This window comes from Nicotiana tabacum, chromosome 11 (assembly GCF_000715075.1).
Source record: "Nicotiana tabacum cultivar K326 chromosome 11, ASM71507v2, whole genome shotgun sequence".
Taxonomy (NCBI): domain Eukaryota; kingdom Viridiplantae; phylum Streptophyta; class Magnoliopsida; order Solanales; family Solanaceae; genus Nicotiana; species Nicotiana tabacum.
The window spans coordinates 145,415,770-145,441,914 of NC_134090.1; the positions used below are offsets into that span (position 1 = coordinate 145,415,770).

General features: G+C 40.0%; 1 long non-coding RNA gene across 1 annotated transcript; it reads left to right on the top strand.

The window, feature by feature from the left end:
- Positions 1–5,603: 5,603 nt before the first annotated feature.
- Positions 5,604–23,897, top strand: LOC142166387 (uncharacterized). The gene is made up of 2 exons (XR_012696796.1): positions 5,604–5,872; positions 22,774–23,897. It is a non-coding gene; the product is annotated as an uncharacterized LOC142166387 (long non-coding RNA).
- The last annotated feature ends 2,248 nt before the right edge of the window (positions 23,898–26,145 follow it).

The following is a 26,145-nucleotide window of genomic DNA, read 5'->3' on the forward strand; positions in this document are numbered from 1 at the left end:
ACCTCGAGGCGCATGGATCGAGATGACCTACGGTTTGAGTCTCAATCCAGAATAAAGAAAAGAAGAAAAGAACAAAAAGAATATGTTCCCAAATATTGGAACAAACAAAGGGCAGGTCGCTCAAAATTTGATTAAATTCCCGAGCTCCGCCAATCCCGTTTCACTCAATACTGCAAAAATAAACAAGCGCCTACAACTTGCGAGCATCAAGATTCGGATCGAAGTCTACAAGCAGAATCAGCTAAGACCCAAGATCAAGTTGCAAAAGAATTATAGATAGGAATCTTGTAACTAGTGGTTGGCAGGCATAAGTAGTTAGTTCAGTTTCAATTTCCTTTGTTTGTAATAAGGAGGTCGGTAAAGCAGTAGCGGCAACAGCAGCAGCAGTAACAGCAAGCATTGCAATCCCATGGCAGTCCCAGCTACCAAAGTTTTCCGAACTACATTGACATGATTCCTGTTTAGCCCAGGATATGTAGGAAATCTTTGAAGTAAAGGTTCGGTCAAATCTTTCAAAAATGTGCTTCACACGGAGTAGTCCAACTGGCAAAAATCGCTCATATCCGCTCACTTTATCATTGCACAAAAACCTCGCATGTTTTCGGGCAAAGAGGGGCAGCTGTGAGCACGTGATTTTTGTTCACACGACAATTACTCCAAAAAGAAATCAAAAAATAATAATAAATTGTCTTTTGTGTATAATTTTGTGAATTTGCTTGGCATTTTTGTAGTTTTTATCTGTGATTGTTTAGTTTTATCAATTGAAAATACAAAAATGTATGTCGCGCATAAAGTTGGGATCTTGTTCTACTATTAGAAATTAATTGAATCATTTTTGGTTTTGAATGAATAAAAAATCACAAAAATATTTATCTTTGTTAATTTTGTCATTTTTATCGTTTAAAGGTTGATTTTTGTTTAATTAATATATGATATTGTGTGTTAATTATTACTAAAAATCAATTGGTGTCTTGTGATATAATTTTGATTTTTATATTTTTTATAATATATTTTTAGAATTTTGTAAATTCAGATTTTTATTATAAATGGAAAAGAAAAGAAATAAGTTGAAATTGGATAAAATTGGGATTGGGCCATTTCAAATTGGACCCAAATCGGGCCCAAAGCATTTGTTTTGCCCGGTCCAGATCAGTTGGCCTCAGGGACGTCCAAACGACGTCGTCTTGATCATGCTTGATCTGGGCCGTTGATCTCAGAATGATCAACGGCCAAGATCACATCTCCATACCCACGTTTAAACCCGACCCGTCTTACCCAGAGACCCACCGGTCTCACCTAACATATACGGCTTCGTTTACATTTAAGCTGGTTAATCCAGGCCATCGATTGTTAATGATCTAACGGCCTAGATTAATTTTCCCCCTAACTATATAAGCCCAAACCCTTACCCCCACGCCCCCTAAGCCAGACCCCCCTCCCCATCATCGTCCCCTTCCCAGACACCCCCTTAGAACCCTAGCGTCGCCCCTCCGTTCCCCCACCTGAAACCCGGTGGCAACAATGCCGGTGACCACCAAACTAACACCCCTAGTACACCTCGACCCCCTGAACATGGATCTACAAACCATGGGTCTCGAATCTTCCCCCACCGTCTCGAATCTTCGTTTGAAGATTCGAGCCGGACACCAACCTACGCCAAACCCCCCCAAATCCATACCAGGTACCCCCCTGACCTCCCTCATGACCAAACCAAGCTTGGTTTGGTCCGAATCTAACCAGAAAACCCCAAGTCCCAAATCAGGCCCAAGAACCCTAGAAATCCAGAATCTGAGGGTTTTGTCCAATTAGACGAGAGGGTTGGGGTCAAATAGACCTTAATCGAAGTGTTCTTAGTTGAGAACACTTCGATTAAAGTTCGTTCAACCCCAAAAGAGGTTCGATTCAAAATCTGAGACAAGGTCGTCTGATTTTCAATTCTTTAAGGTTTTTTTCTTTTTCTTTTTCCTTGCCAGTTCATGTTGTTTGTTTTGTTAATGTCTGTTCGTGTGTTAAAATGTTAGTTGATTTGTTTTTATTTTTGTGTCGACTATTCTGTCCACCTTGCCCGGACCTTTTATTTGGTCGAGTTTTTCTCTATTAACTGATTGAGTGTATGTGTGTAAATTATATAATCGATTGAAAATGAATTTGGTCGATCAATTAGTTTCCAGGGCAACTTTTGTTTTGGGCAGTGAAATTTGAATCACCTGATTATTACTGTTGGATTCTAACCATTTGCTATTAATTGTGTGGTTGTAATTCGCGTAGTCGATTCGATATATGTTGTCAATTAGTTCCAGTTTGGAATGGTGTTAATCTGACTCGTGCTGTTGATTTGTTTACTGAGGTTTTTGAGAATTGATTACACTGTGTGTTAGCCTGTTCAGTTGAATCAAGAACCACTTAAGGATTGGTTATAGCTGCAATTTTAATGAAAATTTCAGAACTTCAGTTAAGTGGACTGCCAGTTTGAGTATGGGTTGAACCATTAGAGTAGTCTATAGTGCAAATACACCCTGGCTGACATCTTTACAGATGAGAAGTCAGGTGTAAGGTGAGTTTAATAATAAAAGGCTGAAGATGCACATGAGAATGGTAGTGGAACCTGCTGTACAGCAGGGTATCCATTGCCTTTCTGAGTTTCAGTAGTTTAAAGTAAAAGAAACCCTATGCCTAGACAATCCCAAATGGAGATGACAGCTTTTAAGGCTTATTTTAAGCCCTGGGCAGCCTGTCTTTGGAGGGAGTTTTCTTCCTTTCTATAAGGATATAAAAGGAGGAGGGAATCAGAAAATAGAGGGGACCCCTGGAAAAACTCAAAAGTTTCAATGCTTCAAAAACCTCTCTAAAATCTATTTCCCTGTAATTTGAGCAACAAGAACAATCAGAAAAGAGAAGAGTGAGGTGCAGAGAGTTTTTTTTGGTAACATTCAGTTAAAAAAGAGAAAAACAATCAGAAAATAGAAGGGGGCAGTACATAAAAAGAGAACTAGTTGGAGTGAGAGCATTTTTGAATCAGTCTAGAGAGGGTTTAGATTCAGTTTCTTGGTTTTAAAGTCAGAGGTAAGTCTTTAAATTCAGTTTACTAAACTGAATTTCAATTTCCAGCACCTAATAAATGAACAGAAGCATAGTTTGAAATAGGCAATCCTGTCCAGTGTTTGAAGTTGAAGTTTTGGACTCATTCGAACATTAGTAGTTTCTCCTCTGAGATCTGTTTGTTTCTGGGCCATATTTCGATTTCCTGGGTTTTGGACATGTTGCTGTTGGTTTGTTGTTATTATTTGCTGCTCGATTTTTCTGAAATTGCAACTGGATTCTGGGTTATTGTTTGGTTTTAATCTACTGGTTGTTGTTGGCTATTGCTACTGTTTGACTGCTGCTGTTGCTGCTGCCATTCTTTTGCTGCTGCTGATTTTTCTACTATCTTCGTCTTCTTGTTGCGTTTCAACATCCAGGTACACACTAGAATTTCACATTGATGTAACAGTAAAAGCATGAAATGAAAGATGCGAAGGAGTTTAATCATTTGCTTCTGTAATTACAGCTTTATAAAATGTTGTTAGATTTGCATGATTCTTTAGTTTGTAACTCAATAGAAAATACATTAGTTAGCTTGTACTTAATTGAAACTTAGTTTGTTTAACACTGTTGATCTTAGTTATTTAGTTGTCTATATGACATGGAATGCACAGGTGTTTAGTATATCGATAGTTAAATCTCATCTCTATTCTTATTCTTAAACACGTAAGGCAGGTTGTTTCTAATTTGGCAAAGATGCAATATAGTTTTAAGTCATTTGAACAGACTATATCAAGTTGGATTTCGTTAGGCAGTTTATAGGACAATGCTCGGATCCCATTAGTAGCATCCTCTAATAGTTAATTCCATTAATATAGTTTAAATAAGTTAGTTTAAATTCAACTCGAAGATTGTTTAGCGTGAGTTTAGCATTTTATTAATCTTGTATGCAATTTCCTTTATTAAGTTAAAAGCATGCTCGCTCATGGAATAAGGCATGAAACAATTCCCGCCTCATAAATAATTAATCTTATAATTAATAAGCGGCCGGAGCTAGCCAAGTATGTTAATTTGATTAGCGTGTATTTTCCTTCATTTTAGAGACAAACATAATAGAAATGTAGTCGCTGTAGGTTTATCCCTTCAAAAAATGAGACGAGCCTTGCCAAATAAAACGCACAAATCGCGGGGCCCTCATAAATGTATATATTAAATACTTAGAACTTGGGATGGATTGTCTAGTGAACTTCACTGCCTTCCCCAAAGATAATTACGCGTTAGACTCTTTAGGCGTGATTTTAATTAAAATACCTTCTAAAATTCGGGTGCGCATTTATGTGACTCAAATTCAAATCTCAACGGAGTCGAGATGTATTAACAACCACGGGTGCATTGATTGCGACGTGGTTCGAGGTGCATTTTCACGATGTTGCAAATCTATAAAAGATAATAACAATAAAAGCGGTTTAAATTTAATAAAAGTACATAAGTTATAACATGTATTTAAATCAGATATTTAGCCATCATAACAATTTAAGCGACCGTGCTAGAACCACGGGATTCGGAGGTGCCTAACACCTTTCCTCGGGTCAACAGAATTCCTTACTTAGAATTTCTGGTTCGCAGACTTCATTTGGAAAGTCGAAAATTTCCTCGATTTGGGATTCAAGATAAACCGGTGACTTGGGACACCAAAAGCCAAACCTTTCCCAAGTGGCGACTCTGAATTAAATAAATAATCTCATTTCGAATATTGTCACTTAAATTGGAAAAACTCCCTCGCGCATTTTACCCTTCGGGGCGGGCGCGCAAAAAGGAGGTGTGACACACGTGGCCTAATTCCTTTATAGCCAAGGATATGTAGCCAGCTCAGATACCAGGGCTCAGTCACATTTCCCTTTTCTCTTAGCTTTAGTCTCTCTAAATAAGTGTCGGGTCAAAAAACCTGTCTAATCGTTCTTTTTCTGAAAACTCTACGCGTTTCCAGTCAAAGAGGGGCAGCTGTAGACATGTGATTTTTGACTCTCCCCAAGATTTTTCATATTTTAGCACGTAAATATTTAATTTAGGCCCAATATAGCTATTTCAACTCATTTTTACTCTTTTACTTTATTTTACTATAAGAAAATAAAAATGAAAATGAAAATTACAAAAAAATATTTTTATTTTATGTACCTTTCATAAAGTAAAAAAAATACAAAAAATAGTACCTTATTTTTATCTTTATATAATCTTGAAAAATACAAAAAATATGTAATAATTTCATGTTTTAATATAGTTTAGTTTAATTAATTAGAATTTATTTTTGCATCATGTAGTATAGTTATCTTATATTAAGGGAATTTAGCTATGGTTTTAATTAATAATTTTTGGAGTCTTCTTAGCCCAAAATCGAAACACAAAAAAGACATGGTCCAACCCAATTACCCTTGGCCCATTCTTCCCAACCCATTAGCCCATTTAAGTGCAAGATTTAATCCTAGCCTTCTATTTCCTTCTAATCCAATGGCCATCATTCTTTCTCACTTCCATATAAAATACCTAATTATAGAAACCCTACCCTAAGTTTTTCAGTTCCTAGACTTAGACAACAAAAAGAATGGGCAGCCTCGTCTCTTCTAGAACAACAAAAAATTCCTAATTCCTAAGGCTAAGAGCTGGACAGCCGCATTTTCCAAAATATCTCTCACACACACACGCGGAAGAAGAAACAGAGGCGAAAGAACGAGTAGCTGCTAGTCATTTTTTAGGTTGCTAGCGAGGTCCCTTCCATGGGCGATGGCAAATTCTTCGGTCGAAAGTTCCATAATCTTCAAGTTGGTGTAATTTTAATTCAAATTCATCTATAAAGGTACCATTCACTCCTTCCTGTCATCATATTCCTTTGGTTGTGTTGGTTCTCAAGATTGTAACTTTTCACTCTTTGTTGCTCTATTGAATTCTATTGGATCTTTGTCTTTTTCTTACTTTTATGGGATTTTACAAGGTTGGTATTCATTTTTGGTTACCTTTTATGCCATGTTTGGTTGTTCTTGAATTGTTTGGTGATTGTCACTTGTCAGTGTAAAGAGTTATGATGGTTAAAATTCTGAAAAGCAAGAATTGAAAATTGTCATATGGGTCGTCTTACTTTTTCCTCACATTTATGTGTTTTGTCGTTTTACTTGAGGATTTTTTGGAAGAACGTGATTTGTTTGGGAAGGTTTTTTTAGTATGGAAGTTTTGTAGGCTTGGATTTATGCTTGTGTAGCTTGTCTTCCCCTTGTTGATTCAACCTAAAATACCAGATTTCTTGTGCAGTTTTGAAAGCTCCTCGGTAATTTACTCGCATGCTACTCGAATTGGTAATAGCTGAATATGATTTTGTCACAGTATAGAAATTGGGTTGCTATTCATCAACTAAACTACGTCAAATTAGATTAAAGGGACATGGGAGTGCATTTCATGTGACCCTGTCATAATTTTGATTAATAATAATAAAATAAGCACGTTGTAAATCGCGGGTGCATTTCATGTAACGCGGTTTGCAATGCGTACCAAAACGACAAGTATACGACATAGTGCCTTGTTCCAGAAAATAATTCCATAAATATTAAAGGCGGCTAATAAGTTAAAAATGTACCATAGGCTACAACATGTATTAAAATCAGATAATAGGCCAATTATGATAGTTTAAGCGACCGTGCTAGAACCACGGAACTCGGGAATGTCTAACACCTTCTCCCGGGTTAACAGAATTCCTTACCCGGATTTTTGGTTCGCGGACTGTGATACAGAGTCATTCTTTCCTCGATTCAGGATTTGAACCGGTGACTTGGGACACCATAAATTATCCCAAGTGGCGACTCTGAATTTGAATAAAATAATCTCATTTCGATTGTCATTTTAAGTTGGAAAAAAACTCCCTTGTCCTACCCTTCCGGGGGTGTAGTGAAAAAGGAGGTGTGACAATGACTACGCACCTTAAGGGGAGTTTGGAATGATTTGGGAATGTTAGTGATTGGTGATCAGGGTCTACGGATTTAAATTGAAGTATGGGCTATTATGCGGTAGGAGATTTGGTATAACGGAAAAGAGCTGCTCGAAATGAAGAAATATACAACATAACTTTGAATTGGATGGATGTTGCCGCTCATTTAATTGATAACCACGAGGGGTGGATGGACTTGTGCAGCTAGAGGGTGAGCTCAGACTCAGGATAGGTTATTGATGACGTAGTGATTGTATCTCGTGCAGCAGTGTTGGAAGATGTCGGCACGTAAATTCCATAGGTGGATTATCTCCAGTGAGCAGATTGGCGGTCACATGGTTGGCGAAGCTTGTGCGAAGAATTCTATGGGTTATACAGCAAAGAGATCGGTCGTGCGAATGTGGTTGATGATTCAGAGTATAAAAAGGGGTTTTACAGAAAGATTTCGAGAATTTTGGCGGTTGATTGCGCAAGGTTATGTCAATAAGAGAGAGAGAATCCTGGTGAATCTCACAGGTGCGTAATAGTGGCTTCAAGCTAAGTGGGAGAATCCCACCGCCTATGATTGGGTTGCATGGTTAACTAGTTACGATGTTTCTGGTTAGTAGCATATTGATGGGTTATTTCAGCTACGGGAAAGGAACATAAGTGGTAATTTGAGCAAAGGGATTATTAAATGTGTGCTATGGTAGGCCTTGTTGGCTCATTTTAGACTTGGGAAAGGATTCAGGATATATGCCTTATATAGATGTGGGTTTCAAGAGAACTAATTCTGTCGGGTGCTTCGCCGAGAGGGTATTCATGTGCTAGAAGATTCATAGAGTCGATTATATTCGGGGCCGAGTCAGAGCGGGTGGCTTATGAGAAGAGGCCCAGAATATTCTATGATGTTTTGACTTGCAGTGTAGCATTTGGGAGGTATGAAATGGTTCATGGGATTTGAGACAGCATGGTCTCATGATTCAAGGTCACTCGGGATGAGTGCAGATGGAGTGTGTATGTATTGAATAGAGTTATTATTTTTTCTAAGGAAATCTAGGATAAATTGAAAAGAAGATAGGTTGGTTAGCCATAGTTGAATTGGCATATTACTGGTAGTGATCAATTCCTGCAGCGGGACCAAGTTATGCAAGTGATTTGTGACGATACGTGTGAGGCCGGTCGGCCGCCGTAAGTGATATTATTCAGAAGTATTCTACTGTTATGGCCCATCATGTGTAGGCGGATCCCGGAAGGGCTATGGTGGCTTAGACCACCACTTGGATATTTGCATATTCCACGGTTATGAGAATTCACCTGTGTGTTGCTATGATTCTCCTGAAGTGAGTTAAGTGAAAAGTTTTTATATGATGAAGTGTTAATCAATTAGTGGTTCCAAAGTTATGATGAAGATCGTGTTCTATCGTAAATTGGCATGTTGGGTGCAGGGAGTGGTATGGAATTTGAAGAGAGGATTAGTGTTGCAGTTCGGTGTTGACAAGGATGTCACGAGCTCGAATGAGCAGGAAAGGAGTTTCGATATTTAAAGTAAGTTGGTATTGTCTTCAGCGTCACCTGAGATCGATGTTTTGTGAAAAAGGCTTTGCATCCTGGTTAAGGATTCTTGATCGCTTTTCAGTATTAGTGCGGCCGGTGGTTTGGATGTACAGACCTGTCATCTATTATGGAAGGTTGTGGGAGTGTGCCCCACGGGAAAGTTGTATAAGTGTGGCATGTAGTCACTTGATCGATTGAAGATTTAAACCAAGTATGAAGATTATAGTGATGTCGTTAAATTGAGAATTGATGCCTGGAGGGCACTCGGTTTATTGGGTTGGGGACTGTGGAGGATTACTCCGGTTATGATGGTTGTTCTTGTGTTTTATGAGAAAAGGGGAGTTATTATGGACCTTTGAAAGGTTATTAGCTTAGTTCAGTGCGATCAGATCAGCTTGAGGTCTGTGGATGGATTTAAATATGAATATGGGCTCGATATCAGTTATTTCATGTAATGATATATTGCGCCGTGTGAGTTGTGAGACGGCTTGGTGAATTTCTTATGTGTTGAGGTTCTACATAGAGATGATGTTATATGAGCAGAATGGCTCTTGAGATTCAGATCGTATATTGCACCTCAGTTATGCTTGAGTTGTAGCTTACAGTGCTATATGTCTCCCCAGGGATGGTATTATGCACTTAGCGTGCTTGTGACCGACATTCGGTATATTGTTGTTATGAGCAATCTGGCACGGTGTGTATCTCCTTATGTGAATTTTATGGGTGGATCGGGTTGCACGCCGCCATGGGTATGTTGTCTGGATCGGGTTGCGCACCGCAACAGTGTGATGTTGAGTACAGTTACCTATATCTATTTTTATGCATTTTGTTTCCTATTTTTCTGAGGAACACTCATATTAGTTGTGTGCCCGCATCGCATCTATGATTTGCGAGCGGGGTGTCTGTTCAATTATGTTGACTGTGTTGCATGTATGATTCGCGAACGGGGTAATTGGATTTCCTTTCAGAGTTCGTTTCCCTTATGTATCATGTTCGAATTGGTAGCCTATTGGCACATTGTGGCATCATATGAGACTTTTGATCATGTTTGGGGTGGCTTATTACCTGAGCAGTTCATACTGGGTGAGACGAGATCATTGGATTTAGGATCATTGCAATCTGATTATATGAAGTATATTAAGGAGCAAAGACCATAATTTGGTTCAGAATGGGGTGATGGTTCCCAATGATTTTTTGATTCGGCAGTTAGTTATGAATTTCGGCAGTTGGTTATGAATTTCTATACATCTCTTTCATCGTGGCGGTATTGTAAGAGTTAGAGCAAGACTTATATATATATCATGAGGTGTATTGGGAGCATCAGATTCGTGGAATTTCGACTAATTTGATCAGAGAATGTTGTTGTGGTCCTGTGAGTAAAGTGGTGTAAGGTGCGAATTCGACTAAGGTATGCAGTCATGTTTTGGTGTTGCGTGTAGTTATTGATACGGTGAGCGTATGTTGGAAACAGGCCTGGCATAGAATTCTGGATGTTGGAATTGGGCTCTAAGGCTTATTTGCTTTAATAAAAGAGAATATCTTCAGAATTGATCGAGCTAATGTGTTCAATTGAGTTGTGGTAGCACGGGTAGGTGCACGAGGTGTTAAATAGTGATTTCAGACTACTTCAGTGTAGTTCTCATTACATTCGAGGACGAACATATGTTTAAATGGGAGAGAATGTAACGACCCGACCGGTTGTTTTGAGCGCTAGCGCATCGTTTAGCAGTTTGAGGCCATGAACAGCTTCACTTCAGGTATTATGATTGTACGCATCGTTGGAATTGAATTTCGGAAAGTTCGAAGTTGATTTGGAAAGAGAATTCTTATTTCGGAAGCTTTAAGTTGAAAGAATTGACTAAGATTGGATTTCAGAGTAAACGACCTCGGAATCGGGATCTGAAGGTTCCAGTAGGTTTGTATGATGATTTCAGACTTGGGCGTATGCTCGGATCGGGTTTTGGATGATCCAGGAGCTTTTTGACGCCTATTGTGGAATTTAGCATTTTGGAAGAAATTCCATAAGTTTGGTTGAAGTGCATTTCAGTGTTATCGATGTCTGTTTGGGATTCCGAGTCTGGGAATAACTCTGTATGGTGATTCTGGTATTGGGAGCACGATCGGAAGTGAATTCGGAGGTTCGTGGGTCGTTTTGGACTCATTTGGCTAAAGATAGAAATTTAAAGGTTTTTGAGCAGTTTGACCAGGAGTGGACTTTTTGATATCGGGGTCGGAATCCAATTCCAGAAGTTGGAGTAGGTCAGTAATGTCAAATATGACTTGTGTGCAAAATTTGAGGTCAATCGGACATGATTTGATAAGTTTCGTCATCGAATGTAGAAGTTTGAATTTCTAAAGTTCATTAAGCTTGGATTTGAGGTCTTGGATTGGAGGTCGATTCATGATTTTAGCATTGTTTGATATAATTTGAGGTCTCGAGCAAGTCCGTAATGTGTTTTGGGACTGGTTGGTGTGATTGGATGGGGTCCCGGGGGCCTCGGGTGAATTTCAGGTGGTTAACGGATTGAATTGGTGTTGGAAAGAATGGCTGAAGCAGCTGATATCTGGTATGACTGCACCTGTGAAGTTTTTGCCGCAGGTGCGGAGCCGCAAAAACGGCCAATAGGACGCAGATGCGGTGGTGAAGGGTGAAGGCTAGGACTGCAGATGCGGTCAGGTCACCGTATAAGCGGGACCGTACCTGCAGAAGAAGGAGAGCAGAAGCGGAAATAGGCTGCTAACCCTGGACCACAGAAGCAGCAATTGGTCCGCACCTACGGGACTGCAAAAACGGTCAAGAGACCGCAGGTGCGGAAGTGCTGGAGGCAGTAAGTTCTTTTAAAAATCGAGGGTTGGTCATTTTTTCCCCATTTTCATTTGGTGTGGACGATTTTGGAGAGCTTCAAGTGGGGCTTTTCATCATCAATGACAAGGTAAGCTAACCCCACCTATCTTGAGTTAAATATAGTGATTATGTATAGATTTTAGCAGTAAATTGGTAGAAATTTGGGGGTTTGAGGAAAACCTAGGAAATTCGTATTATTGGATTTTGACCACGATTTTGGGTATGGAATTAAGAGAAAATCATGTATTTGAGTTCGTGAGTTCATGGGTAAACTTTATCTTTGAGAAATTTCGGAATCCGGGCACGTGGGCCCGAGGACAATTTTGTCAACTTTTCGATCGGGATTAGTGTCACGACCCAGATTTCCCACCCTCGGGAGTCGTGATGGCGCCTACTAATGTGAGCTAGGCAAGTCAATTATGTGAACAATTTACTTTTTTTTTACCCATTTTATATTCATTAACAATTGCGAAGTAATAACATTTAAACAGCGGAATTTAACATAAGCAAAAGAAAAAGCAATAAGCTAGTTGAACATGAATCCAATACAACTGTTTGAGTCTCGACTACCCAAAATTGGTGTCACAATTTCACAGACGGTCTAAGAATACTACAATTAAAGGTCTGAAAGAAATAAATATAGCAATGTCTCCGGAAATACACGAAAGAAACAGGAATAGTATATAGAAGGAGACGCCAAGGCCTGCGAACGTCTGCAAGTCTACCTCGGGTCGCCTGATGAGCAAGAATCAGCAATCCCACTGCAGTTCGAAATCTACAACACTGAGGTCTACACAAAAGAGTGCAGAGTGTAGTATCAGCACAACCGACCCCATGTGCTGGTAAGTGCCTAGCCTAACCTCGGCGAAGTAGTGATGAGGCTAGGACCTGACTACCAAATAAACCTGTGCAATTTAACTATATACAACGGAAAAGAAGTACAGAAAGAAATAGTCATATACAATCAAGTATGGGAGGGGGAAAACATGTTGCGGGGAAACATCGAATAGTAACAGAAGAGAAATAAATAAATATGAGGATCACCATCATTTCAATTGAAAATAGGAAGGGGAAATCATGTTGCGGGGTACAACAAGTATCAACAGGAAACCAGCAATTTAGTGTAGAGAAATCGTAACACAGTTATCAATAAAAATTAGGAAATCAAAGAAAAGTGCACGGCATCACCTTTCGTGCTTTTACTCTTTCTCACCAAACAATACACGGCATCACCCTTCGTGCTTTAACACTCTCTCACCAAAACAATACACGGCATCATCCTTCGTGCTTTACACTCTTCCTCACCCAAACAACAATCACAAGGCAAATAGGGTAAGGGAATCTATAATCTCGAAATAAAATCAAGCAACAACAGAAAATCAGTAAATAAACGTAAAGGACAACATAACTCAATTATTAGCAAGAATCAGGGAAATCAAGGACAAGTGCACGGCATCACCCTTCGTGCTTTTACACTCGCCCTCACCATAAGAATCAATATAATAAGCATAGAATGGTACATCGTGCGGCACGGCATCACCCTTCGTGCTTTACACTCTTTCCTCACCGTGAAATCAATATAATAGGCACGGAATGATACATCATGTAGCACGGCATCACCCTTCATGCTTTACACTCTTTCCTCACCATGAAATAAATATAATAGGCACGGAATGGTACATTGTGCGGCACGGCATCACCTTCGTGCTTTAACTCTCTTCCTCACCCAAACAACAATCACAAACAAAGGGGCAGGGGAATAAACAAAATAGTAATAGAGATCCCGGCAAGGGAACAACAGTTAAATAATTAAATCCCGGCAAGGGAACAACATCAATAATCTCAACATCCCGGCAAGGGAGATAATCAACAAAGCAACAATATCCCGGCAAGGAGACAATTTATTAACTCTTTCTCTTTCTTTCACTTTTATTTCATAATTCATTTTACCGCTTGAGCTAATGCTCCAAAGGGTTCAATCATCTCATATACTTTCACAATTCATAATATAACTTGAGCCAATACTCCAAAGGGTTCAATCATCTCATATAATTCCACAATTCATAATATAACTTGAGCCAATTCTCCTCGATGTTCAAAGGTTATAATTCCTTCCACAAACTTTCCACAAAAATTAGAAATCATCACCAAGGCATGAAAGATACAACGAAATCAAGATCTTTAAAATTTAAGAGTCACGGTCATGCTAGACACCAACGTATAGATACTCGTCACCATGCATATACGTCGTACTCAGCAATTATCACATAGCAAATAAGACTCAACTCCTAATCCCTCAAGCTAAGGTTAGACCAAACACTTGCCTAAAAGCCTCGAACACAACTCAAGTTTCAATTATAGCTTTACCCCTTGATTCCTCCGCCAATTCGCTCGTATCTAGCAATAACTTACTTAGTTACATCAATAAACGCTAAATGAATCAATTTGAATGCATGAAAATGAGTTCTCCAAAGTTTTACCCAAAAAGTCAAAATAGCCCTCGGGCCCACGTGGTCAAAACCCGAGGTTCAAACCAAAACACGATTACCCATTCCCCCCACGAACTCAAATATGTAATTTGTTTTGAAATCGGACCTCAAATCGAGGTCCAAATCTCCAATTTTTGAAAACTCCTAAGTTCTACCCAAAACACCCAATTTACCCATGAAAATCATTGATTTGAAGTTGAAATCATGTTAAAAGATGTTAAATATTGAAGAAAACTAGTTAAAAACGACTTACAATTGATTTGGAGAAGAAAGGTTGTTTGAAAAATCGCCTCTTATGTTTATGGGGTTTTGAAAAATGAAAATAACTGGAAATCCCATCTATTTATACCCCTCTCAGACCCCCTGTGCGGACCGCACAAAATGGACTGCGGCCGCACAGGCCCTGAGGGTATTGCGGTCCAGTGCCCTGTGCGGACCGCACGAAATGGACTGCGGCGACACAGTCTCCACCGCACACCGCACAAAAGTGATCGCAGACTGCACTGGCCCCCTTCCGCGGTCGAACACGTTTTTGTGCAGACCGCACTGGCGGGTTCAGAGACCTGCAACTTCTCGTTTTAAGTCTAAAACATCCTGAACCTACCTAAACTCACCCGAGCCCTCGGAACTCCAAACCAAGTGCACACAAAACCTCAAAAACATCATACGGACTTATTCGTGTAATCAAATCACCAAAATAACATCATGAACATCAAATTAAACCTCGAGATCAATGAAATTTCTCAAAACTTCTTTAAACATCAATTTTGCAATTTAAGTCCGAATCACGTCAAAGACATCTATTTTTCACCAAATTCTACAGAAACGTCTTAAATCATATATAAGACCTGTACCGGGCGCCGGAACCAAAAATACGGGCCCGATACCATCATATTCTAAGCAAATTTCATTTCAAATTTCTTTAAACAATTTCCTTTAAATATTCATTTCTCGGGCTTGGGACCTCGAAATTCGATTCCGAGCATACGCCCAAGTCCCATATTTTCCTAAAGACCCTCTAGGACCGTCAAATTACGGGTCCGGGTCCGTTTACCCAAAACGTTGATCGAAGTTAAATTTATTCATTTTACAGTCAAAATTTATTATTTTTCACATTTAAGCTTTCCGGCTACGCGCCCGGACTGTGCACGCAAATCAAGGTGGTTCAAAGGGAGGTTTTTAAGGCCTCGGAACGTAGAATTTTATTGCAATGCAAGTAATGACCTTTTGGGTCATCACATTCTCCACATCTAAAACAATCGTTCGTCCTCGAACGGACAGAAGAAGGAAGTACCTGAGTCGGGGAAAAGATGGGGATAACGACTCCGCATATCGGACTCAGACTCCCAGGTCGATGCCTCAGGAGGATGACCTTACCACTGAACACAAACAGAAGGAAAACTCTTCGATCTCAACTTACGAACCTGCCGATCTAGAATAGTTATCGGTTCCTCCTTATAAGACAAGTCCTTGTCCAAATGGACAGTGCTGAAATCTAATACGTGGGATGGATCGTCGTGATAACCCCGAAGCATGGACACATGAAACACTGGATGCACGGCTGATAAGCTCGGCGGCAAAGCAAGTCTATAAGCCACCTCTCGCAATCGATCAAGAATCTCAAACGGGCCAATGAACCTAGGGCAAAGCTTGCCCTTCTTCCCAAATCTCATCAAACCCTTCATAGGCGACACTCAGAGTAATACCCGCTCACCGAAGATAAAAGCCACATCTTGAACCTTGCGGTCTGCAAAACTCTTTTGCATGGACTAAGTTGTACAAAGCCTATCCTGAATAATCCTAACCTTGTCCAAGGCCTCCTGAACCAGATCCGTACCCAACAACCGAGCCTCTCCAGGCTCAAACCATCCAACCGGAGATTGACACCGTCTACCATATAAAGCCTAATAAGGAGCCATTTGAATACTCGGCTGGTAGTTGTTGTTGTAGGTAAACCCTACTAAAGGCAAAAACTGATCCCACGGCTCGGAGCATATCCTCCAAAATCTGAATAGTCCGCTCGGACTGCCCGTCCGTCTGAGGATGAAATGTTGTACTCAACTCAACCTGAGTGCCCAACTCTTGCTAAACCGCTCTCCAGAAATGCGAGGTAAACTGTGTACCTCTGTCCGAAATGATAAACACAGGCACACCATGAAGACGAGCCATCTCCCGGATATAGATCTCAGCTAACCTCTTGGATAAATAGGAGACTGCCATAGGAATGAAATACGTTGACTTGGTCAGCCTATCAACAATGACCCATACTGCGTCGAACTTCTTCCGAGTCTGCGGAAGTTCAATAATGAAATCCATAGTAACCCGCTCCTACTTCCACTCAGGAAGCTCAATCCTCTGAAATAAACCACCAGGCCTCTGATGCTCATACTTAACCTGCTGACAATTCAAACACCGAGCCACATATCCAACGATGTCCTTCATTCTATACCACCAATAATATTGCCGCAAATCCTGGTACATCTTCGCGGCACCCGAATAAATAGAGTACCGAGAACTATGGGCCTCCTCTAAGATAAACTCTCGGAGTCCATCCACATTAGGCACACAAACCCGACCCTACAATCTCAAAACTCCATCATCATCTAAGGCAACCTGCTTGGCACCTCCGCATTGCATCGTGTCTCTAAGGACACACAAATGGGGATCATCCTACTGCCGATCACGTATACGCTCCAATAAAGAAGAACGAGCGACCGTGCAAGCTAATACCCGACAAGGCTCAGAAATATCCAACCTCACGAATTGATTGGCCAAAGCCTGAATATCCAATGCTAGCGGTCTCTCACCGACCGGAATATAAGCAAGACTGCCTATACTGGCTAACTTTCTACTCAAAGCATCGGCCACCACATTGTCTTTTCCCGGATGATATAAAATTGTGATATCATAATCTTTCAACAACTCCAACCACCTCCTCTACCTCAAATTCAACTCCTTTTACTTGAACAAATACTGAAGACTCTTGTGATCCGTGAACACCTCACATGCCACGCCATATAGATAATGCCTCCAAATCTTCAACACGTGGACAATGGCTGCCAACTCCAAATCATGAACTGGATAGTTCTTCTCATGAATCTTCAACTTCCGCGAAGCAGAGGCAATGACCTTGCCATCCTGCATCAATACTGCATCGAGTCCAATACAAGATGCATCACAATAGACTATATAAGGCCTTGAACCTGTGGGCAATACCAACACCGGTGTCGTAGTCAGAGCTATCTTGAGCTTCTGAAAGCTCTCCTCACACTCGTCCGACCATCTGAACTGGGCACCCTTCTGGGTCAACCTAGTCATCAGGGCTGCGATAGTTGAGAACCCCACCACGAACCGACGATAGTAGCCTGCCAATCCCAAGAAACTCCGAATCTCTGTAGATAATGCTGGTCTAGGCCAGTTCTTGACTGCCTCAATATTCTTCGGGTCAACCTGAATACCCTCCGCTGATACCACATGACCCAGGAATGCAACTGAACTCAACCAGAACTGACACTTCGAGAACTTAGCATATAACTGACTATCCCTCAAGGTTTGAAGAACCACTCTAAGATGTTGCTCGTGCTCCTCCCAGCTACGGGAATATATTAAAATATCATCAATGAAGACTATCATGAATGAGTCCAAGTAAGGCCTGAACACTCGGTTCATCAAATCCATAAAAGTTGTTGGGGCATTTGTCAACCTGAATGACATCACCAAGAACTTATAATGCCCATACCGAGTGCAGAAAGCTGTGTTAGGGACATCGGATGCCCTAATCCTCAACTGATGGTAGCCAGATCTCAACTCAATCTTCGAAAATACTTTGGTACCATGAAGCTAATCAAACAAATAATCAATCATCAGCAATAGATACTTATTCTTGATTGTAACCTTGTTCAACTGTCGGTAGTCAATACACATTCTCATTGATCTGTCCTTCTTCTTAACAAACAACACCAGCGCACCCCAAGGTGAAACACTTGGCCTAAGGAAACCCTTCTCAAGCAAGTCTTACAACTATTTCTTCAACTCTTTCAACTCCGACGGGGTTATAGGATACGGCGGAATAGAAATGGGTTGAGTGCCCGGAGCCAAATCAATGCAAACGTCAATATCCCTATCGAGTGGCATACTCGGCAGGGCTGAAGGAAAAACCTCAGGGAACTCACGAACAATGGGCACAGAATCAGTAGAAGGAACCACAACACTAGAATCATCTACATGTGTCAAATAAGCCAAACACCCCTTCTCGACCATACACCGAGCCTTCACATAAGAGATAACACTACTGGTAGAATGACTAGGAGTCCCTCTCCACTCTAAATGAGGCAACCCGGTAAATCGAAGGTCACAGTCTTGGCATGACAATCCAAGATCGCGTGGTAAGGTGATAACCAAGGTGATAACCAGTCTATCCCTAATATATCATCAAAATCGACCATGTCCAGAAATGACAAATCTACACGAGTCTTAAGACCCCCAATCACAACTATACAAGAGCGATGGACTCGATCTACCACAATAGAATCACTTACCGGTGTAGACACATAAACAGGAGCACTCAATAAATCACTAGGCATGATCAGATATGGTGCAAAATAAAACCGAAGCTTCCCTACCATAAACCAGAACAGTACCTGAACCTCTACCTCTAATACCTTTACCTCCACCTCTAACATCTCTACCTCTACCTCTAATACCTCCCCCTTCACCTCTAATACCGCTACCTCCACCTCCAGCTAACTGAGCGGGCTGGACGAGTCCCTCAGTGAACCTCTTCACTCTCTCTCATAGTGGGAAGTATGATAAGAGCATGACATTCCAAGTCGATGAATCTGATCTCGTACTGAATAACAGTCATAGAACCCTGCCGGAGACGCTCAAACAGTCTCCGATAGACCTCTCTCTGAGTGATGTGGAGAAACTCCTCCAGAAATAGCTGAGTAAACTGTTCCCAAGTCAAAGCTGGTGATCCGGCTGGTCTAGCCAAATAGTAATCCCTCCACCAAGTCTTGGCAGATCCAGACGAGCGAAAAGTAGAAAAATCGACCCCATTATTCTCCACGATCCCCATATTCCTAAGAACCTCGTGATAGCGGCCTAGATAATCTTGGGGATTCTCAGAAGATGCATCGCTAAAAGTAGTGGTGAAGAGCTTGGTGAAAATTATCCAACCTTTATAAAGCCTCCAAAGACGTAGCTGATCAATCACCGGTCTGTGCTGCTACTCGGCTGAAGAAGCGGTACATGACCTCGCCATCCGCGAAAGGACAAGAGTTGGGGTTTCAATTTAGCACTGAGAGAACAAAATCGCACGACAGGAAAGAATGAATGTAAAGTTTTTCCTAACTCTGTAGCCTCTGGGGATAAATACAGACGTCTCTGTACCGATCCCTCAGACTCTACTAAGCTTGTCTGTGAACTGTGAGACCCATGTAACCTAGAGCTCTGATACCAACTTGTCACAACCCGGATTTTCCACCCTCGGGAGTCGTGATAGCGCCTACTAATATAAGCTAGGCAAGCCAATTATGTGAACAATTTACTTTTTTTTACCCATTTTATATTCAATAACAATTGCGAAGTAATAACATTTAAACAACAGAATTTAACATAAGAGGAAGAAAAAGCAATAAGCTAGCTGAACATGAATCCAATACAACTATTTGAGTCTCGACTACCCAGAACTAGTGTCACAGTTTCATAGACGGTCTAATAATACTACAATTAAAGGTCTAAAAGAAATAAATACAACACTGTCTCTGGAAATACACAAAAGAAATAGGAATAGTAGATAGAAGGAGACGCCAAGGCCTGCGGACGCCTGCAAGACTACCTCAGTTCGCCTGATGAGCAAGAATCAGCAATCCCACTACGGTCCGAAATCTCCAACACTAGGGTCTGGTATCAGCACAACCAACCCCATGTGTTGGTAAGTGCCTAGCCTAACCTCGACGAAGTAGTGACGAGGCTAGGACCAGACTACCAAATAAACCTGTACAATTTAACTATATACAGCGGAAAAGAAGTACAGAAAGAAATAGTCATATACAGTCAAGTATGGGAAGGGGAAAACATGATGCGGGGAAACATCAAGTAGTAATAGAAGAGCAACAAATAAATATGAGGATCACCACAGTTCAATTGAAATAGGAAGGGGAAATCATGTTGCGGGGTACAACAAGTATCAACAAGAAACCAACAATTTAGTGTAGAGAAATCGTAAGACAGTTATCAATAAAAATTAGGAAATCAAAGACAAGTGCATGGCATCACCCTTCGTGCTTTTATTCTCTCTCACCAAACAATACACGGCATCACCCTTCGTGCTTTAACACTCTCTCACCAAAACAATACACGGCATCATCCTTCATATTTCACGCTCTTCCTCACCCAAACAACAATCACAAGGCAAATAGGGTAAGGGAATCTATAATCTCGAAATAAAATCAAGAACCAACAGAAAATAAGTAAATAAACGTAAAGGACAACATAACTCAATTATCAGCAAGAATCAGGAAAATCAGGGACAAGTGCACGGCATCACCCTTCGTGCTTTTACTTTCGCCATCACCATGGGAATCAATACAATAGGCACTGAATGGTACATCGTGCGGTACGGCATCACCCTTCGTGATTTACACTCTTTCCTCACCATGAAATCAATATAATAGGCACGGAATGGTACATCGTGTGGCACGGCATCACCCTTCATGCTTTACACTCTTTCCTCACCATGAAATCAATATAATAGGCACGGAATGGTACATCGTGTGGCACAGCATCACCCTTCGTGCTTTAACTCTCTTCCTCACCCAAACAATAATCACAAACAAAGGGGCAAGGGAATAAACAAAATAGTAATAGAGATCCCGGCAAGGGAACAACAGTTAAATAATTAATTCCCGGCAAGGGAACGACATCAATAATCTCAACATCCCGGCAAGGGAGATAATCAACAAAGCAACAATATCCCGGCAATAGGACAATTTATTAACTCTTTCTCTTTCTTTCACTTTTATTTCATAACTCATTTTACCGCTTAGGCAATGCTCCAAAGGGTTCAATCATCTCATATACTTTTACAATTCATAATATAACTTGATCCAATTCTCCAAATGGTTCAATCATCTCATATACTTCCACAATTCATAATATAACTTGTGTCAATGCTCATCGGTGTTCAAAAGTTATAATTCCTTCCACAAACTTTCCACAACAATTAGAAATCATCACCAAGGCATGAAAGATACAATGAAATCAAGATCTTCAAAATTTAAAGACGCACGGTCATGCTAGACACCAACGTATAGATACTCGTCACCATGCCTATACGTCGTACTCAATAATTACCACGTAGCAAATAAGACTCAATTCCTAATCCCTCAAGCTAAGGTTAGACCAAACACTTACCTCAGTACCTCGAACACAACTCAAGTTTCAATTATAGCTTTACCCCTTGATTCTTCTGCTAATTCACTCGTATCTAGCTACAAGTTACATAATTACATCAATAAATGCTAAATGAATCAATTTGAATGCATGAAAATGAGTTCTCCAAAGTTTTACCCAAAATGTCAAAATCGCCCCCGGGCCCACGTGGTCAAAACCCGACGTTCGAACCAAAACACGATTACCCATTCCCCCCACGAACTCAAATATGTAATTTGTTTTGAAATCGGACCTCAAATTGAGGTCCAAATCTCCAATTTTTGAAAACTCCAAGGTTCTACCCAAAACACCCAATTTACCCATGAAAATCATTGATTTGAAGTTGAAATCATGTTAAAAGATGTTAAAGATTGAAGAAAACTAGTTAAAATGACTTACAATTGATTTGGAGAAGAAAGGTTGTTTGAAAAATCGCCTCTTATGTTTATGGGATTTTGAAAAATGAAAATAACTGGAAATCCCGTCTATTTATACCCCTCTCAGACCCCCTGTGCGGACTGCACAAAATGGACTGCGGCCTCACAGACCTTCCTGAGGGTACTGCGGTCCAGTGCCCTGTGCGGACCGCACGAAATGGACTGCGACCACACAGGCCTCCACCGCGCACCGCACGAAAGTGACCGTGGACCGCATTGTCCCCCTTCCGCGGTCGCACACATTTTTGTGCAGACCGCACTTGCGGGTTCAGAGACCTGCAACTTCTCGTTTTAAGTCTAAAACATCCCGAACCTACCCGAAACTCACCCGAGCTCTTGGAACTCCAAACCAAGTGCACATAAAACCTCAAAAACATCCAACGGACTTATTTGTGTAATCAAATCACCAAAATAATATCATGAACATCAAATTAAACCTCGAGATCACTGAAATTTCTCAAAACTTCTTTAAACATCAATTTTGCAATTTAAGTCCGAACCACGTCAAATGACATCCGTTTTTCACCAAATTCAACAAAAACATCTTAAATCATATATAAGACCTATACCGGGCGCCGGAACCAAAAATACGGGCCCGATACCATCAAGTTCTAAGCAAATTTCATTTCAAATTTCTTTAAACAATTTCAGAAAACAATTTCCTTTAAAAATTCGTTTCTTGGGCTTGGGACCTCGAAATTTGATTCTGGGCATATGCCCAAGTCCCATATTTTCCTACGGACCCTCCGGGACCGTCAAATCATGGGTCCGGGTCCGTTTACCCAAAATGTTGACCAAAGTCAAATTTATTCATTCTACAGTCAAAACTTATCATTTTTCACAGATTTTCACATTTAAGCTTTCCGGCTACATGCCTGGACTGCACATGCAAATCAAGGTGGTTCAAATTGAGGTTTTTAAGGGCTCAAAACGTAGAATTTTATTGCAACTCAAGGGGTTATCACAATTAGGAATTTTTATAAATTGGATTATAATGAGTAATTGAACATATACTAATGGATTTGCATAATTATTGGCTAGTTTTGGAGCATTTAGCATCGATTCGAGTCTCCGGAAGGGTGTGGAATGCCGGTTGTGGATCTTCGACGCAAGGTGAGTCTCCTTTCTAACCTTGTAAGAGGGAATTGTCCCCATAGGTGAAATAATTGGTTATGTGCTCCTATTTGAGGGGGCTACGTACGCACGAGGTGACAAGAGTCCGTGCGTAGCTACTAATATGTGTAAGTCTGGGTAGTATAGGACCTAAAAGCATGCTATACTTGGAATATCTATAATCTTATTGACATTGAATTTCTTAAATCCTATTGAATTGGTAAATGAATTTCCAAAAGGATTGAACTTCATTTTCTTAAATCGTTAAAAGAGAATTAGCTTTTATTTGGATAAATGCTCCCCGATAAATTCTTGATTGGTTGTTTGAGAATGTATTTCTATGTGTACCTGCGTCGCATGTATGATTCGCGATCAGGATGATTGTTTATTTAAATTTGACTGCATCTCATGTATGATTCGCGAGCGTGGTAATAGATGCATCTATGGTTCGCGTCGTTCGACCCTCGGCAGTGCACATTTTACATTTATGTTGGATCGGTCGTACGACCTTGGCATAATTTCCTCATGCTTGTATTGCTTGCCTGGAGATTTATTGATATTGATGTTTGCTCTCCCCGACTTGAGATAATTGTTAATTAATAGATTATGAATCCTGAGACTTTTAATATAAAAAGGAACTTTTACCTGTTCGTGACTTACTTGAAATTACTGTCATTCTTAATAAATCCATGACTACTCGCATTAAAATTATATTACTATTGGACCACTAGTAAATGTCGAAGTCGACCTCTTGCCTCTACTTCTTCGAGATTAGACGGGATACTCATTGGGTACATATTATTTTCGTACTCATACTACATTTGCTGTGCATTTTTGTTGCACATGTTTATGTGTGGCTAGTGGCATAGCGGCATGGTTTATACGGAGACTCAGGCGAGTTGCATTTATCGAGATGACCGTAGCCAGCAGAGTCTCCTTCAGAGTATTTTCCTGTATTTTCATTTCTGTCCATTTGTATTCCAGACAGTTACTGTATTTTATTTCATTCCTAGTAAATGCTCATGCACTTGTGACACCAGGTTCTGGGATGATTATGGGGTATCTTGTATTAACTTCTTAACATTTATATTTGATTTGAAACGATTATCTTTTACTGTTAAAATTGAAGGAAAATCATAGTTTTTAAAATTATTAAAACGAGAATTTAATTAAGTGTCTTGGTTGGCTTTCCTGACAGCGGTGTCCGGCGTCATCACGACCCTTAGTAGATTTTGGGTCGTGACTTACTATTAGTGATACATTTTCTTAAGTCCGTAGATGATTTTCTTTATTAAAATTTATTCTTGAGATTGTAGAGTTTGTTCTTTGGGAACTATTTCTTGAAGGACGGATTGAATGATACTATCTTTGATCCAAATTTCCTTTCTTGAATAATGTCAGGCATAGAAAGCTGCTCGTGAGCATTGATAATAACTATTAGAGGAATATCAATATGTTCCTCTTCAAAGACAAATTCCTTAACTAATTCCTCCCCCACAAACTCAACATCCTCAAGGAACCTCATATTATTAGAAAAAGTAGCCTTAGTAGCGAGATAAAAATTCTGAAAAATTGAGGGGATAGAAAATATTATTGGACAGAAGTCTGTTAATTCTCCTTTAGAGATATGACCTAATCTCTCGTATCATAAAGAAGTTCTCTACTTAATGGTTAACTTACCCTTATTACCAGTTATGTTAACATGCAAGGTTCATTGGACGAAGCAATCATATCAAGTAAGTATAGATTATTGTAACCTGATAAAGAACCGGGACCAACTAATTTTGAATTATGAAGAGACTATTTTTTTCAAAAAAATAAATAAAAACAAACTATAGATTAGGAAAAAAACCAAATTTCCTTTCTTGAATAATAAAAATAACCAAACTTGTCTAGTACAGAAACAAAAATCAAATCCCATCAAAGAAATGGTGCAACATAAGTCTCGTTCAAATTCAACTAAAACTGGCTCTTAACAATAATCTAAAAGTTCCAATTGCTTCGAATTCTACCGACTTTCCATCACAATCGTAGATGTATCTTTCACCATCATCAGGCTTTCGATAGTTTAGGCAACCCTGCATAGACACAGTGATGTGAATTGTTTTACCAGAATCTATCCACCATCTGTGTCTTGGTACTGAAGTCAAATTAGTCTTAGAACAAATAAAATTAATAGGTGTACCTTTCTTTGCACGCCATGCGTGATAGTTGGTACAATCCTTCTCTGTATGACCTTCAGCTTTAAAAAAGAAACAATCATCTGTCGTTGGTTCCTGATGTTGTTCCTTTTGTGTTGATTTATCTACAACTTTCTTATTCTTTCTATTCTTGTCTTTCCTTGTCCTTAGGCACATCGACTAAGTGAGAACTTTATATCTTTTCCCTCTTTAATCTATCCTCTTCCTAAACACAGTGTGAGATGAGCTTATTTAGAGACCATGTCTCTTTTTAACAATTATAGCTCACCTTAAACTGGCTAAACTGTGGTGGACGGGATATCAAAATCAAATGAACTAGATTTTCAACTTAGAAGCAATATGAGACATTTGCATATGTACTCCCTGATGTTACCTTTGCCTTGATAACTCATTGAAGTCAGACTTGTCAAGAGTGTACCTGTAATGACCCAACCGATCATTTTGAGTATTTGCACTTTGTTCGGTAGTTTGAGGGTATGAGTAGCTTTGTATGATGTATTATGACTTGTGTGAATCATTGATTTTGGTTTTCAGGTTATTCTGAATCGATATGGAAGAATGAATTTCATGATTGAAGCAGTTAGAAGACTTGACTATGTTTGACTTTTTTAGTATTTGATGTCAGTTTGAAGTTTTGGTGATTCAATTAGCTCTGAATGGTGATTTTAGACTCGTACGTATGCCCGGACCTGCATTGGGATGTTTCTAGAAGGTTTCGGTGCAAATTGGCGAAAGTTGAAATTTGAAGGTTTGAAAAGTTCATAAGTTTGACCGAGAGTTAACTTTGATGATGTCATATCCGAATTGCGGTTACGAGAATTGGAATAGCTTTGTTATGTAGTTTGGGAATTTTATGCAAAATTTGGGTTCATTCTGGGTTGATTTGATATGTTTTGGCACGAGTTTTGAAAGTTGAAAGTCCAAAGTTCAATTAAGTTTGAATTGAGGTGGGATTCGTCGTTTCGATGTTGTTATGTGTGATTTGAGGCCTCGAGTAAGTCCATGTTACATTATGGGACTTGTTGATATGTTTGGATGGTGTCTTGGGACTCGTGTGAGTTTCAGATAGGTATGAGTTGTGTTGCGCTCGTTTTTTTAT